Raw genomic sequence first — 15,814 nt, 5'->3', positions numbered from 1 at the left:
GTGTAGACATAGCATGCCATCAATTTAATGTCTCTTCTGGCTTCTGTGTAGGAGACATGGGCTCTCCTAGGAAGGAGCTAAGCTTGAGAGTCTCATAGGACTTTTCCATCACTAACTATTGTGACTGGGTTTGAAAAGAGAGGAATTTGCTACAAAAGGGGGCTGGCCATAGGGCGTGCAAGTGAATGACAGGCTGTGAAAGAAATGCCGAGGGACATATTTTAAGCATTTTGAGCCTGGATTCCCTGATTCCCTGCACCTTGTGTTGCCATTCACTCCTGTGCAAACCAACGGTAAAGCGCTCCCAGACCAGAAGCGTAGGATTTTCTATTCACTTTGCACAAGTGCATATGACTACACAAAGCGCAGGCTGACGGAGAGCCAGGCCTTCTGTCAACAGTGTTATGAAGCTAATCTCAAGGGCTGGGACATCAGATCTGCACCTCACTCACTGGCTCGGATCCTTGGCTGTGGCAAGGAGTTCAGATTGCAGCATAGGATAACAGAAGCTGGGCTACAGTGTTGCTCACCTCTGTGTGTCCCTTATTCCTGATTGACTGTGTTGCAAGGCTGCTCCCCTTGAGTGGGTTAGAGAAGCCCGAAGGCTGCTCTAAGTCATGGCAGCTGCCAGTAGCCTCCGGTGGTCCCAGACATACCCCCTTTGCTCTAGACCTGCCCATGCTGGCAGGTATACCAGGTTAAGAGCTGTTTTCTGCTAGCAGCATGGTACAAAGTGGCTGAACTGTAGCCCAGGTTCAGAGCCAGAATCTTCTTGATTTATAACAGAGCTGGGTTGAATCAACCCCCTTCCTCTTAACACACCCACCATGTTAGCCTGGCGGATATGGACCATTCACACATTGCATTGGGATCCAGTACCTTGCCCCTCGGGTCAGAGGTTTAGGTAGCTGCCTGTGCATTCAGCTGGTTAGCCATGGAACCATGTGCGTGCACACCTGGCATGGGGGTAAGTAATCGCAGCAGTTGTGTGCTCAAATTAAGCATGCATTTTCTGTGCATGCCTGATGGTGAAAATCAAACCACCCGCAGAAGTGTTATAAGAAATAATTTGTTATTACACTGCTCTCAGATACAGTGTGAGGAGGTGTGTCTCCATCAATGGAAGCTGCACTGGTTTATGCCAGGAAGCAGATGTAAATCAGCAGAGCTCTAGTGAAGTTGGTGAAACTATCCCAGGCTAGGATCTGGCCGTAGGTCTGACTTTGGCCCACCCTGTGCATTGAGGTTTAAGACCCAAGGTGGACCATGCTCTGCAGAAGCAAACCTTCAGGGAGGGAGGGAGAAAAACGGGAGGGAAGAAGGGATAGAAGGAAGGAGAGCGAGAGAACAAGAGAAGGAGGGAGTGTGCGAAAAGAGAGTGAGAGGGGAGGATGGAGAAAGAACAAGAGAAGGGAAAGGGAGGGAGGAGGGTGAGGGGAGAAGGAGGGAATGAAGCAGAGTGAAGAAGGGAGAGCAGAAGGACATGGGAGGTGAAAGACAGAGAGAGAGAAGGCAGGCTGAGGGAAGCGCTCAGGGAGACTCCACCCCTGTCATTATAAAGCTATTTGAGTAAAGAGGAAGATCCACTTTTTTCCTAGCCATCCTCTTAGACTCTATTTACTGAGACAATATCACCCCCTCTCCTCTGGTCTGTAATTTGTCCGTGGCCCCCCCTTGCCTCCCCACCATCCACGTGTGCTCTGTTTTGACAAATAACAATGCCAAGATCCCAGTGACCCCTCTCCAACCCCCCACGCACTCTCTCACACACACAGAGGCTAATTCCTAACCAAACAATCCAGGGGCCGCTGGCTGGGCTTGTGTCCTTTGGCTGCCCTGCTCTAACCCCCAGAAGCAGTGGAATTAAGCCCTTCTCTTTAAATATTTGGGACTGAGCCGCTCCAGCACCGATTGCAATCTGGAAAAATCCTGCCAAGTGCAGGAGCTGTCTAAGGCCTGCCCCGGCCCCTGCATCTCCCCTGGCTACAACCTTCATCTTCCCTGGGCCAAGGCGAGCTGAGTCCAGGCTCTCTTTCAGTCTTAGAAATATATTATTTATAACCAGCAGATTACCAAAGGAGAGCGTGTTTGTTCTCCCCGCCTGCCGCCTCCATTGCTGTGGTCCTGTCTGCATGAGGACGCTCTGAACGCCAAAGGGGACAGAGGTTTGTATCAAGGGCAAGTGGAAGGATGGATGATGCAGGGTTCAACCCCAGAGCCGATCTTGAGCCAAACTCTCAAGTCCTAGGAACATCAGATGGATTTTTGTCAGACAAAGATCCATCTAGTATCCTCTCACCATCAGTGTCTTCAGAGGAAGGCGCAAGAAACCCCACGCTCCTGGGATAATCTGTCTCCAGGAATAATTTCTTCCTGACCCTCCTGAGTTAAGGTTGGTTTGTGCCCTGAAGCTGGAGGGTTGACATCCAAACACCCTGGGGCACTGGAGAGGTTCAGATCCAGATCTGAATTTTGCACCCTTTTTTCTATAAAAGGGCACTCCCCGTTCCCCCAACACATCCATTCTGTGTATACGAGCTGTTTTGCAGCTCACCTCCGACTCTCTCTCTTGGCTTTGCCTTTATTCTTCATTAAAATAATGAAGTCCTAAGACTGGACAGCACACACAAACATAAACCTTAACCCCTGAGAGAACTGATCAGAGGTTTCTCCTGGAGGAGCTACCCCTCTTTCTCTCTGGCTCTGCCCGGGCTCAGAGTCTGATGTTCCTGAGTGGAGATAATGAGACCCATGTGTCCTGGCTACCAGGCTGAGTCAGCAGAATAACTCTGTACCTCCATGCAGGGTCCTACACTTGATACAGTACTGCACTAAAACCCTGCATCCAGACATCTGAACTTTTTGGGGAAGTTTGGACCTGGATGTAAATCTGAACTTAAAGCCTGTCCCAAATGGGCCAAACCAAAACCATGGAACCAGATGCCTCCAAACTCTGGAGCTGTTCAGATCCACAGCAGAATGGAGTGACTGCTTCCTGTCTTTATAATGGGCCCAGTCACACATCCATCTCTCTTCAAAGTAGCCTTTCCAGTTGGCCCAGCAGGCTGGTGATTGGATTAACATAGGGCTCCTTATCTCACCCTTGAACCTGTGCCCTAAACATACAACACAAGTAGGAACACAGGAATAGCCAGACTGGATCAGACCCGAGGCCCATCCAGCCCAGTGTCCTGCCTTTGACAGTGGCCAGCGCCCGATGCTGCAGAGGAAGGTGCAAGAAACCTGACAGTAGCAGATGTGGGATAATCTGCCCCCCATCGAGGACTCCCCCGGGTCTGTAACAGCTAGAGATTGGCTTGAGTTCTAAAGCAGGAGGTTTAATATCCCTTCCTTGCTGTTTTTAAGGTTCAAAAATGTCTAGCTACCCTTGTTTTTCCTCTTTCGGGGATGTCTGCGGTTATTGCTATTTATTTATCAGACAATGAGCTTGATTCTGCAGCCAGTGTAGCCATTCAGGGAATGAAACCTCTCATCCCACTGAACCTGAGGGGGAATGTAAGCAGCAGAATAGAGTTACCCCAGCTGGAAGTTGGCAAGGGCCCTGGGGTTACCAGCCTCCCAGTATATGACATTGTGTAATGCTTTAGTACCATTGTGGTGCATGGCCCAGCCCCAAGGAGCTCACAGCTTAAATTAGGCAGGAAAACTGGAAGCAAGACGGTGCCAGGGCTGTGATGCTGGGGGAGAAGGGAGATAACAGAAGGCCAGGGCTAAGGAAGCCATGGTGCTCTGGGGATGATCATAGAATCATAGAATATCAGGGTTGGAAGGGACCTCAGGAGGTCATCTAGTCCAAACCCCTGCTCAAAGCAGGACCAATCCCTAATTAAATCATCCCAGCCAGGGCATGGTCAAGCCTGATCTTAAAAACTTCTAAGGAAGGAGATTCTACCACCTCCCTAGGTAATGCATTCCAGTGTTTCACCACCCTCCTAGTGAAGAAGTTTTTCCTAATATCCAACGTAAACCTCCCCCACTGCAACTTGAGACCATTACTCCTTGTCCTGTCCTCTTCTACCACTGAGAATAGTCTAGGACCATCCTCTCTGGAACCACCTCTCAGGTAGTTGAAAGCAGCTATCAAATCCCCCCTCATTCTTCTTTTCTGCAGACTAAACAATCCCAGTTCCCTCAGCCTCTCCTCATAAGTCATGTGTTCCAGACCCCTAATCACTTTTGTTGCCCTTCGCTGGACTCTCTCCAATTTATCCACATCCTTCTTGTAGTGTGGGGCCCAAAACTGGACACAGTACTCCAGATGAGGCCTCACCAATGTCGAATAGAGGGGGACGATCACGTCCCTCGATCTGCTCGCTATGCCCCTACTTATAGAGCCCAAAATGCCATTGGCCTTCTTGGCAACAAGGGCACACTGCTGACTCATATCCAGCTTCTCGTCCACTGTCACCCCTAGGTCCTTTTCCGCAGAACTGCTGCCTAGCCATTTGGTCCCTAGTCTGTAGCTGTGCATTGGGTTCTTCCGTCCTAAGTGCAGGACCCTGCGCTTATCCTTATTGAACCTCCATCAGATTTCTTTTGGCCCAATCCTCCAATTTGTCTAGGTCCCTCTGTATCCTATCCCTGCCCTCCAGCGTATCTACCACTCCTCCCAGTTTAGTATCATCCGCAAATTTGCTGAGAGTGCAATCCACACCATCCTCCAGATCATTTATGAAGATATTGAATAAAATCAGCCCCAGGACCGACCCCTGGGGCACTCCACTTGACACCGGCTGCCAACTAGACATGGAGCCATTGATCACTACCCGTTGAACCTGACAATCTAGCCAACTTTCTACCCACCTTATAGTGCATTCATCCAGCCCATACTTCTTTAACTTGCTGACAAGAATACTGTGGGAGACCGTGTCAAAAGCTTTGCTAAAGTCAAGAAACAATACATCCACTGCTTTCCCTTCATCCACAGAACCAGTAATCTCATCATAGAAGGCAATTAGATTAGTCAGGCATGACCTTCTCTTGGTGAATCCATGCTGACTGTTCCTGATCACTTTCCTCTCATGATCATTAGCATGAAGAATTCTGATCCGGCTCCAGATTCTCGACTCCACGTAGCTTCCACTGGGTGCAGCTGGGAGGGAGTGGGATGCAAAGGAGCTGCTTGTGCCTCGTGGTTCTAACCATTGCTCTGGCGCAGAGTAGAGCAGCCCCCATGCTGCTCGACATGATGGGGAGGTTGGGAGCTGCTCTAATCTACTGGGTTATGGTCCCCAAGGGACCACCTTCTGGCTGGGAATTGCTAGTGTGCACTGTACCCTGGCCACACCCCCATTCCTTCCCCAGTATGCCCTCTGTGTTGGTTCTGCACCTGCTAGGGACTTCCATGCAGAGTGGATTTCCAGCTGGAGAGAGCTGGGCCAGCTGCTTTTCAACCCAGGGTATATTTAGTATCTGGTGCGTGAGAGACAGGAAAGCATCATCTTAGGGAGAGAATTCTGAGAAGGGATTTGGAGGGGGCGAGGCAAGCAGCCTGGTGCCAAGGAAGAAGGATAGGCTGAAATGAAAGATGCAGAGTTGTGAATGGGAGAGAAGGAAGCAGAGTGAAGAGGAGAGTAGGCCAGGGGACAGCTGAGATGTAGGCTGCAGCAGAGCTGTGCATAGCCCTGGAGGTGAGGCCAAGGCGTTAGCACTAGATGTGGATAGAGACAGATCCCAAGGAGGTGGGGGCTGGTTCCTCATGGAACTTATGGACCACAAGTCAGGACTTTGGTTTCACATCACATCCCAGAGACTGATCAGAACCCGCGGCACCAATAACCTGAACTCCTGACCACCTCACTGCGTGTTTGTCCCAAGGACCGGGATAGGTTGTGGCCGTTCTTTTCAAAGCATGGCTCATCATGTTCATCCTGGGCCCAAGTTTCGAACATTTACCTGTATCGTTTTCTGAGCCTGTGGAAGGATCTGGGTGGGTGTCCGAACTGCACAAGTTCAGTTCTCACTGAATCACTGGAGATAGCACATCACCACCTCAGGCTGAGTAATGTGTGGGGTGCTGTTTATTGTAGGTTGAAAAGATACATAAAGTGACACAAACAATGTGCCAGACCACAAAGAATGCCACAGAGTCCATTGGTCACTGTATCCATTTGCAAAAGTTTAAACTCACCAGAACCCAGACCTTTGTTTGGAGAAAGGCAAGTAGAGGGGCACACTAAGATATTTTTTCCCTGTTCAGAGACAAATGAGATTGAGAGTGGCTCAAACTGCAAAACTTCAATATGGTGCTGGTATCGATAGTGTCTCAATGTGTTGGACGGATCCGTGGCATCAGTACCTAGTGGGAGGATTGGTGGCATTGCGGTCTAGTGGGAAAATCAGTGGTGTTAGGATCTGGTGGAAAGATCGGGGGTTTGAGAATCAGTTGTGGTGAGATCTGGTGTTGAGATCAGTCATGTTGGAATCAATGGTCTTGATGTGGTCTCAAGACTGGGCGTGTTGAGAGCTAGGCTTTCATGTGGCACATGACACAGATAAGAGGCAGCTGAGATCCAAATTCATATTTCGATACCCACCTACCCCTGTCCCAAAAACATGGGTCTCTTTGTATCATGGTTTTGGGTTGTTAATAAGAACTGCCTTAATGCTTTGAACTTTTCTACAGCTGAACCCAAATCTTAAGCATTCTGAAGAATTTTTGTGTTTGGGGCTTTCTTGTTTTTAATTTCCAGGCTGCCCTGAGGAAGTCCATGAGTGTGTGTGATAGTGAACATGCTTTCTGCAATGCAATCAGACACACACTCACTCTAATTTATGAGTATTAGGAAGACTGGCAGATGTACAAGAAAATGTTTGTGTCCCGCAAAACTTACCCGAATCTTAGCTCAAATCATTCTCCTTCTGGTAACTTGTACCATGAAAAGAGATGATTTATTATTCATCACTTGCTCTTCACTGTTTGTTATTCTTTAGCTTTGAATGTTTCTGCCTTAAAGTCAAGGAGCAGAAACATTGACATGTGTCTTCGGGGACCAGCGGGTGTTACAAATAGAGAACAGCAACTGGAGAAGATTGTCAGTGAACATTTCATGGACAAATGACTGTATGGACATTGTTCATTCAAAATATTTGGTGAATAGTTACAGAAAACCATACATTAGAAAACATGAGTATAAGGTGGATAGAAATCTGGCTAGATCATCGGGCTAGTGATCAATGGCTTCATGTCTAGTTGGCAGCCAGTATCAAGCGGAGTACCCCAAGGGTTGGTCCTGGGGCCGGTTTTGTTCAATATCATCATTAGTGATCTGGAGGATGGTGTGGATTGCACCCTCAGCAAGTGTGCAGATGACACTAAACTGGGAGGAGAGGTAGATATGCTGGAGGGTAGGGACAGGATACAGAGGGACCTAGACAAATTAGAGGATTGGGCCCAAAGAAATCTGATGAGGTTCAACAAGGACAAGTGCAGAGTCCTGCACTGAGGATGGAAGAATCCCATGAACCGCTATAGACTAGGGACCGAATGGCTCAGCAGCAGTTCTACAGAAAAGGACCTAGGGGTTGCAGTGGACGAGCAGCTGGATATGAGTCAACAGTGTGCCCTTGTTGCCAAGAAGGCTAGCAACATTTTGGGCTGTATAAGTAGGGGCATTGCCAGCAGATCAAGGAATGTGATCTTTCCCCTCTATTTGGCACTGATGAGGCCTCATCTGGAGTACTGTGTCCAGTTTTGGGCGCCACACTACAAGAAGGATGTGGACAAATTGGAAAGAGTTCAGCGGAGGGCAACAAAAATGATTAGGGGGCTGGAGCACATGACTTATGAGGAGAGGCTGAGGGAACTGGGATTGTTTAGTCTGCAGAAGAGAAGAATGAGGGGGGATTTGATAGCTGCTTTCAACTACCTGAAAAGGGGTTCCAAAGAGGATGGATCTAGACTGTTCTCAGTGGTGGCAGATGACAGAACATGGAGCAATGGTCTCAAGTTGCAGTGGGGGAGGTTTAGGTTGGATATTAGGAAAAACTTTTTCACTAGGAGGGTGGTGAAGCACTGGAATGGGTTACCTAGGGAGATGGTGGAATCTCCTTCCTTAGTGGTTTGAAGATCAGGTTTGACAAAGCCCTGGCTGGGATGATTTAGTTGGGGATTGGTCCTGCTTTGAGCAGGGGGTTGGACTAGATGACCTCCTGAGGTCCTAACCCGGATATTCTATGACTCTCTGAGGACTGGTTTTTAATGATGTGTGAGCAGGAAAAAGGCTAAATTCTCAACAAAGAATTTGACTAACTTCTTTCTTATTGCATGCTCCCAGTGGCTTACTATTGTAGTGACCAGATCATACCTAGTGTTGTAATAATTGGGGCCTACAGATCAACCCTGAATGTGAGCTCAACTGTGAGGAGTAGGTGAAAGTTCATAACCTCTTACAATACCTTAATAACGTAACTGTGAATGTTGCTACAAGGGATAGGAAAAGGAGGCAGAAAGACTGATGCAGCCCAAGGACTGTGTTAGGCTTGTGACTGGTAAATGAGGGGAGGATAGAACCAGAAATCAATTGGCCAAAATTGGTTTGTCAGAAGTTAGGTCTAATTGGTGAATGAAATAATGAGGGTTAGTCTCTAAGGTGCCACAAGTACTCCTTTTCTTTTCACCCATCACTGTCTTACAGGTTCCTTAAAAAGAGGGACTTTTAAGATTAAAATGATGAAGAAGACAGACTCCTGGGGGATTCCCTGGAGAAAGGAGTAGCAGAGGCTTGTTGGCCTGTTGACTCTGCCCTTTGTTGGTGGTCCACAGTCATTGGGACATGCAGACAAGTACACCGACAAGGATGCCTGACCATCACTGCTGGACCAGTGAGGTCCCCAGTCTGATATGTGTGAGATCCTGCTCTGTCTTCCCTACCCTTGTGTGTTCCTTTCATCCCCCACTATCTTCCTCCTGTCCTCTCTCTTTCTTAGCTTCTCACCCGATCTTGAGACCAACTGCACGGCATGCTACCAGGACAATGGGGTGAGATGGCTCACCCACCTCTTCCCAGTCTGAGAAGGACTGGTGAAGGAGAGGGATCTGACCAAACCAGTCAGATGGTGTCCCAGACCAAGGAAGCAAGCTGGGATCTAGAGCAACAGCTATTGTGGCCGGTCTGCTAGCCCAAAGCATCTGTCCATGACTGACCAAGAGCCTGGGTATCCTGAGAACATCACCAAAAGCCATATTTCCCCACTTTACTGTCCTATCTTTTCTCCTCTTTGGATCAGTCTATTTTGTCAAAAGCAGGAAAAGCAACCACCACTGAGAGCTATCCACTCAAAATTCAACCCCAGCACTAACTCTTCCTGCCGCATGAAGAAAGGTTGCTTGACAGAACAAGAGATTCTAACTGATATCCCCCCTTTGAGAATGAGACTTGGATACGTTCTGATTGTTTTGCATAACCACCCGATTTCAGTGTCAGAACGCTTCATGTTCACGGATGGTCTTGATAATACTTAGTCCTGCCATGAATGCAGGAGATTTGCCTAGATGACCTCTCAAGGTCTCTTCCAGTCCTATGATTCTATGTTTTGGTTTTGATTTTTTTTCTCTTCTGTACCCTAAACTTTGGCATGAATTTTCTAGTGTCTTTGCCATGAGACTAAGCAGGCCAAGATCTCACGTCTAACTGTCTGGTATTGTACAGTGACAAGCTAATGTTAACATTTTTGCCACCCTGAGCCCGCTAATTCTATTGACATTAAAACAGGTCAACCCAGAGACCAATATGTCCATCACCTTCCAGTAATACGCTGGACTGCAATGACCTCTGAGTGTCCTGGCTTCCCTCCTAACTTGGAAATCCTATTTGCAGGCTCTTTGTTTAGAAGATAAGGAAATTAATCATTCTGCAAATGCTTAAGTGGTTTACAATAGCAATGAAAAATAGACCGTGTTTGAAATAGATGGCCTTCCAGTGTATTTTTTTTTTAAAACCCATGTGTATGTGTTTTGCAATTAACATCCCATGGAGGACAACAAGCTGACAGCAACAGCAAAAAAGAATCCCGGGTGAGCCAGGGTCAGTTTAGCTTCAGTGCACAGATCACTGCAGATTACCTGGGGGACTGTGCTATTCAGGAATTTTTACCGCAATCGTGGTGAGCATGTGCATGTGGTAATTCCCATCCCCAGGATATGACGGCTAATTCTTTGTCCATTGGCTCATTTGTTTAGACCATGTGTGACTCAGTTGCACATGTTGTTTCCTCAAGGCCAGTTGGCTGTAAATTCACAGTCCCTCCCTAAAGGTGAATTCTCAGAGCACAGGGAAGATCAGGACAGATTTTGGAGAGAAGGAATCCAGGTCTCATGTCAACATGATGCAGCGTCAGTCACTCTGCACCCCTGCCTGTTCAATAGGGCACAGTAAAGCAGTGATACCAACCCTTGAGATTTTATCAACAGTCTTGTGATATTTGGTATTTTTGTTAAAGCCCCATATCCTGGAGTCATGTGATTACAGGAGACTCTCAGCTTCCATTTGTAAGAGAGCTTTCTAGCCTTCATGGTGGTGGAGAAAAGCTTGACAACATCAGTGCAAAAAGCTCAGCAAGCATAGAGGACAAGGACTGCTCAGTGGTTAGGACATTGACCTCGGAGTTCTGGGTTCAATCTTTTCCTCTGCACAAGCTCCAGCTGTGGCCTTGGGTATGTCCCTTACTCTCTGAGTTCCCCCTTGGTAGAAATGGTATAATAGGCTTCACCTGAGTGTGGTGCAGGTGAAGACTGTGAAGTTTGTAGACACTACAGTAAGAGGGGGCCATGTAAGTGCCTAATATAAAAAAACAGTTTGCAAACAAATAAGAACCCAAATTTTATATTTGAAAACATTTGATTTTTAAGCCAAGCTCATGAGGTTTGTAGAGCCTGATAGTGATTTTAAACACCTGAGGTTGGCAATACTGGGGGTGGTGGATCCACTTATCCCTAGCCTGTCCCTGTCCCACCCGCAAGCCCTTCTGTGAAGAATTGGGAGATTGGGGGCCGAGGTGGCCAAGAATTGCTTGGCAGAATTCAAATTGCTAGGTTCCAAAACAAAAATTGACAACTTCTTGGTCACAAATGGTATAAGGGATATGTGGCTTAACTGTAGGGCTTCCTCCTCTCCTGCTGTGACAAGGCCATCTGTTCTCTGACAGGAAGAGATTCAGTTGTCTTAGAGTCAGGGCCCTGTTGAATTAAATTTAATTAATTTAATTAAATTAAATGCATCTGTAAGGGCTCCTGGTCACAAGGAATCATAGAAGATTAAGGTTGGAAGAGACCTCAGGAGGACATCTAGTCCAACCCCCTGCTCAAAGCAGGACCAACCCCAACTAAATCATCCCAGCCAGGGCTTTGTCAAGCCGGGCCTTAAAAACCTCTAAGGATGGAGATTCCACCACCTCCCTAGGTAACCCATTCCAGTGCTTTGCCACCCTCCTAGTGAAAGTGTTTCCTAATATCCAGCCTAGACCTTCCCTATTGCAACTTGAGACCATTACTCCTTCAGTCATCTGCCACCACTGAGAACAGCTGAGCTCCATCCTCTTTGGAACCCCCCTTCAGGTAGTTGAAGGCTGCTATCAAATCCCCCCTCGTTCTTCTCTTTTGCAGACTAAACAAGCCCAGTTCCCTCAGCCTCTCCTTGTACATCATGTGCCCCAGCCCCCTAATCATTTATGTTGCCCTCCACTGGACTCTCTCCAATTTGTCCACATCCCTTCTGTAGTGGGGGGCCCAAAACTGGATGCAATACTCCAGATGTGGCCTCATCAGTGCCGAATAGAGGGGAATAATCACTTTCCTCCATCTGCTGGCAATGCTCCTACTAATGCAGCCCAATATGCTGTTAGCCTTCTTGGCAACAAAGGCACACTGTGACTCATATCCAGCTTCTCATCCACTGTAATCCCCAGGTCCTTTTCTGCAAAACTGCCACTTAGCTGGTCAGTCCCCAGCCTGTAGCAGTGCATGGGATTCTTCCATCCTACGTGCAGGACTCTGCACTTGTCCTTGTTGAACCTGATCAGATTCCTTTTAGCTCAATCCTCCAATTTGTCTAGGTCACTCTGGCCATGATCCTAGCCCAGCTGTATAAAAGCCAGGCTTCTCAGGCCAGGGCTCTGTGTGAGCACCAGCTCTTAAAAAGGGAGGGCCTGGAAAGCAGCAAAGGATGATTTTCCTCCAGCGTGTTTCTGCCTGCCTCCAGCCTTTCTCCCTTGGACTCAGTCCTGATGCTCTGAAGCACCCTACAGAACTTACAGTTCTGCACATCCAGACCAGGTATCCTGCTTCCAAATGGGTCATTAATTTCCCAGCTGCCACCCAGCCCTATTCTCCTATCGATGTTTGATCTGAGACTTGTGAATTATAGCTGAAAACACACACACACACACACACTCTCCGTGGATATGGTTCTCAGGGGAAATGCTGTGAAATTTTCAAACCTGTCCCGAGTTTCAGGTTTGTGTCCATACCAGGAACTTGCCAGTTTTGTGAATAAAATTTTACCCAGCTTTTACCTTAATCTGCCCTTGCTGTTCTCAGGGTCCATTGCCAATATTTCCTGCTTTGAAAGCCTATCCACAAAATATGGTCCCCCCCCCCCATATTACCACTTATGTGACTGCTCCTATGAGTGCATGTTGGGGCAAGATCAGGGATTCATCCCTCCCTCCCCAGGCATGTGGCTTAGATCATTCCTCAACCGTTAAATCAGCCCCAAGTTGTTCTAGAAGCCAAAGTTCCATCCAAAAATCAAATCCGCTTGGTCACTCCTGCTAATTCCACAGATCCCTTCTAGTCCAAACTTGGAAGTCTCTGGTGGGTCTATGCCATACTGCAGTGCCAGCAGCATGGCATATGCGTCTGTGCCATTAAAACAAAAAAAACAGGTCTCATCCCTCTTCCGCCAGCATGCATACAGTCCCACCATAACATGCCAGTTGTCTGCTCAGTAAATAAGCCTCTCAGTAAGTTAACAGTGGATGCTCAGTAAGGTTTAGGAAACAGGCCAAGGAGGACTTCTGGAGAGCATCATGTGTCACGGTGTTATCCAGACTCTTTAAAGAGGTGAGCATAATGCCATGAAAGTGAAGCTCACACCATATGTCTAGTGTTTCTCATCATGCAAATTTACCAACAGTCATGGTGGTCCTGTTGCAGCATTTATCCAGAACCCATAAAGTGCAAAGGACAGGGCAAAGTGTGATAGGAATGACCGACACAGTGGGGAAGGAAACAGATGTGACAGAGTTCTATAGGATCCAAAATGGCCTAAGGTAATTCATGAACATAAGTTGAACAAGGGCTATGAGTGAGGGATGGGACAACCCAGGTTGCTTGACCTAACCCTTAAGCCAAATTCTGAACAGAACCTTTCTTGGGCTTTGAAAGTGTCAGGTAAACATTTATTTGGGAGGCATTTTTCACCACTCTTGTTGACCAGCTGTAGATGCCCAAAACACCATGGGAGCTGTTTATTTCTCATTTGTCCTAAGCCAAGAATGACTGGATTGGAAGGGTCACAGCCCAAGATCTCAGCTAAAGGGGTTTGAATAAGTTCCCTGCTGAACTCTGTTGTCCAATAAAGTCTTTGGCTTCAGAACCCAGGATGTAGAACTGGAAGGGATCTCCTGGGTCACTGAGTCAAGGGCCTTGCTATCCCAGGTAAGCCCATTATATCATCCCATTCAGAAACATATTGAGCGCCATGTTAATACTCATTAATTTGTTTGCCCCCACTGCTCCTATTCAGAGGCTGTTGCAGCTTCAATAACTTTTCTCCCACCCTGGTATTTACCCCTCTGATGTATTTATAGAAAGCAACCACTGGGCAAATCTAGACTCAGAGAGGCTACCACTTCACTTCCCAACATGGCGAATTATGTCCTTCATCCTTCAAAGTACCATAGGTAAATTGAGCATGAGGGATGAGACCTTTAAAAACTGAAGCCTGTCTTGTTCTGTGTGTTCATTAAGGATCTTCATGCAAATATTATTGCTGTTACTGATATGTCAGCAGGTCCTAGATGCTTTGCAGATATATAATAAGTAACGAAGGTCCCTGCCCCAGGAAGCTAACAACAACCTAAAGATACAACATATAGATGGAGCATGGGGAACAGGATGGAAAATAGCAGAGGGACTGCGCGGGGAAGTTTCACGCTTGTCTGCTTAGTTAAGGTGCTAGATTTTCAAAATAATAAATCTGGACACTTTTGTGATCATATTTGTAGGGCTCTGAAATACTCCTTCAAAAGACAAGAGTGTACTTCTCCCAACCTGTGTGTTGGTGTCACTACTCTGTGTCTCACTCAGACTGGAGTGGAGGTTTATTCCCCAGTAACATATTGGAACAGAAGGTTCAAGGCCTGGAGGAACAGGTATCGACCCTGCGTTGCATAAGAGAAACTGAAGATTTCCTGGACAGACGTCAGGATATGCTTCTACGGACACAATGTTCTGAAGATTCAGAGCGGGCTGCGCAGCGGGGACAGGAGGACGGTGAAGAAATTTGGCAGCATGTGACCTCCAGAAGAAGAAAGGGGAGCATCCATGTACCAGCTATGCAGATACAGGTAAGCAACCGTTTTCATGTTCTCTCCACAGGTACTAATGCGGAGAGTGGACTAGATGATACATCTGAGGGAAGGGAACAGAAGGAGACTCCACTGATTGGAAGGCATGGGATGCACTGTCCTAGGGTTGGGGGTTCCACGACCACCACTCCCAAGAGAAGGAGGCGGGTGGTGGTGGTCGGGGACTCTCTCCTCAGGGGGACTCCGTCATCTATCTGCTGCCCCGACCAGGAAAACCGAGTAGTCTGCTGCTTGCCAGGAGCTAGGATTCACGATGTGACAGAGATACTGCCGAGTCTCATCAAGCCCTCGGATCGCTACCCCTTCCTGCTTCTCCACATGGGCACCAATGATACTGCCAAGAATGACCTTGAGCGGGTCACTGAGCACTACATGGCTCTGGGAAGAAGGATAAAGGAGTTTGAGGCACAAGTGGTGTTCTCATCCATCCTCCTCGTGGAAGGAAAAGGCCTGGGTACAGTCCGTCGAATCATGGAAGTCAACGAATGGCTACGCAGGTGGTGTCGGAGAGAAGGCTTTGGATTCTTTGACCGTGGGATGGTGTTCCAAGAAGGAGTGCTAGGCAGAGATGGGCTCCACCTGACAGAGAGGGAAGAGTATCTTCGCAAGCAGGCTGGCTAACCTAGTGAGGAGGGCTTTAAACTAGGTTTACCAGGGAAAGGAGACCAAAGCCCTGAGGTAAGTGGGGAAGCACGAGAAGGAGAGCGTGAGAGGGGACGGCTCCTGCCTCATGCTAAGAAAGCAGGACAAACAGCAAGTTATCTCAAGTGCCTATTCACAAATGCAAGAAGCCTGGGAAACAAGCAGGGAGAACTGGAAGTCCTGGCTCAGTCAAGGAATTATGATGTGATTGGAATAACAGACTTGGTGGGATAACTTGCATGACTGGAGTATTGTCATGGATGGATATAAACTGTTCAGGAAGGACAGGCAGGACACAAAAGGTGGAGGAGTTGCATTGTATGTAAGGGATTCAGTATGACTGCTCAGAGCTCTGGTATGAAACTGCAGAAAAACCTGAATGTCTCTGGATTAAGTTTAGAAGTGTGATCAACAAGGGTGATGTCATGGTGGGAGTTTGCTATAGACCACCAGACCAGGGGGAAGAGGTGGATGAGGCTTTCTTCCGACAACTCACGGAAGTTACTAGATCGCAGTCCCTGGTTCTCATGGGAGACTTCAATCACCCTGATATCTGTTGGGA

Source organism: Lepidochelys olivacea (genome assembly GCF_965140295.1).
Source record: "Lepidochelys olivacea isolate rLepOli2 genome assembly, chromosome: 4".
Taxonomy (NCBI): Eukaryota; Metazoa; Chordata; order Testudines; family Cheloniidae; genus Lepidochelys; species Lepidochelys olivacea.
The sequence above is the reverse complement of the archived record's forward strand: the minus strand, read 5'-3'. Positions refer to the sequence as shown.